Genomic DNA, 1,886 nt, shown 5'->3' on the forward strand with positions numbered 1-1,886 from the left:
AAAATAAAAAATTATAATAATACATATAGAAATGCTAAAAAATATCAAAAAAAATATAATTAATTACTAATTAAACTAACAACTGAATCTTTTTTTTTGATAATTAACAACTGAATCTTATCAATTTCAGTTTACATCGGGTTGATTTTTAACTTGCAGCAAATGTACTTCAATTTTATTTTTTGGTTTAAACATATTAAAAAATGACGCTTTCTATAATATGTCAACCGTGTAGTAAAATAGAGAAAAAAAATACTCACTATAAATTTTAAAATTATTTTATTTTTAGGATGGTTTACATCAAGTTCATTTCAAGTTCATTTCCTTCATGTAATTTTGGACAAATCAAAATGTATCACCGGCATCTAATTTCTCAATGAATATTAATTGAATTTAAATAAATTAAAATTTGTCTTTGAACGTTCCTTTCACCTTGTGCACTACGTTATCTTCAAATATTTCATCTGTACAATAAAAATTAAACAAGACAAAACAATAAGAAATTTTGATTTCTATATGTAATTTAACATTTGATATGAAATTGAAACAAGTGTGACATTCAAAGAAACACAAAATGAATAAAGCACACAGTACAAATTGAAAGATAGGCTCTTCAGTAAAAATGATTGTGAATAATTTCTAAGAATAAACGATGAAGAAAACCATAGCAATTTCATCTATAAGACTTGCACTTTTTTCGTAGTAAAATTGTGATGTAAAACTTACCAAGGAAGGAGGATTGATGGTGATAGTTTCCCAAGAAGCAATTAGTTCCTGAATAAGAGCAAATAAGTATTAACAGTTAAATTAAAATCCACCATAGCCATATCATCAGACATGGTCGACTTTTCCAGATTTGAAAGAAAAAAGAGATTTGAAGCAACAGTGTTGTAACGACATCGGTTTAAATAGCACCAACAATCGCCGACGTCGGGAAGTTGACGGCGCCGGTGGACATGGAAGCATCGTTGGCAGCGTCATCTATGACTGAAAGGATAATAACGACAGTTCCTCTCAGTTTCTTATTTTCTAGTGAGTTGGAGAAGAAAGGGGTATACATGTCCTATTTTTTTAGTAAACCAGCTCATTTTAAGTTTTGGGGTATTCATGAAAAGTTGTACTTTTTTCTGAGAGATTTTCGCATAAAAGTATTTTGTGAGGCACTAATGAAAACCTAATATGATTTAAGGGGATTTGTGTACTTAGCCCCACAAAATATTAATATGCAAAAATCTCTCACGGCAAAATAAATTTTTTCATAAATACCTCAAAACCCAATATACACCAATTTGTTATTAAACTAAGACCCTTATGCCCCCCTTCTTTAAGAATGGAAAACAACAGATCAAAAGCATGTGGCGTTGTTATCCTTGCCTTCGTCTCTAACAATTGTCGTCGCCGTTTCCATGTCCACAACTGCTGTTAACTTTCCGGCGTTGACCGTTGCCAACTGATGTCGTCGTCGTTTAATTGTTGCTTCAAATTTGCTCTTTCTTCAAATTTTTTGTTCTATGGCATAAGAGTTTCATGAGAATTGGGAGTAATACGATGATGATAAGCTAAGAAAAAACTAAGAGCTGAGATGTTTAATTCTTGTACAGATTGTGATTATAGTATGAGAATTGAGAAAAAGAAGATTTAATTAGAACTTTCCGCTGAGAGTTTTTACCGGAAGTTGATTCCACGAGACTTAAGGGGATGTTGAATGTGGATTTGTGTTCTGTGATATAGAGATAAACAAGGGAATTGATGATTTTAATTTTAGTGGAGTGGATACTAAATTAGATCCAAGCCAAAATTACAGGAAAAAAATTGGATTGGATCTTGATAATAATCCAAGCAATGATGCTGATTTTGATACTTGCGGTGTTGACATCATAAATATG

The 1,886-nt window shown here is 31.2% G+C and overlaps 1 long non-coding RNA gene across 1 annotated transcript; it reads right to left on the reverse strand.

Moving 5' to 3' along the window:
- Window positions 1-240: 240 nt before the first annotated feature.
- Window positions 241-1,661, reverse strand: LOC126661340 (uncharacterized). The gene is made up of 2 exons (XR_007635641.2): window positions 727-1,661; window positions 241-464 (listed from the first exon to the last, which is right to left on the reverse strand). It is a non-coding gene; the product is annotated as an uncharacterized LOC126661340 (long non-coding RNA).
- Between the last annotated feature and the right edge of the window lie 225 nt (window positions 1,662-1,886).

This window comes from Mercurialis annua, linkage group LG8, assembly GCF_937616625.2.
Source record: "Mercurialis annua linkage group LG8, ddMerAnnu1.2, whole genome shotgun sequence".
Lineage (NCBI taxonomy): Eukaryota > Viridiplantae > Streptophyta > Magnoliopsida > Malpighiales > Euphorbiaceae > Mercurialis > Mercurialis annua.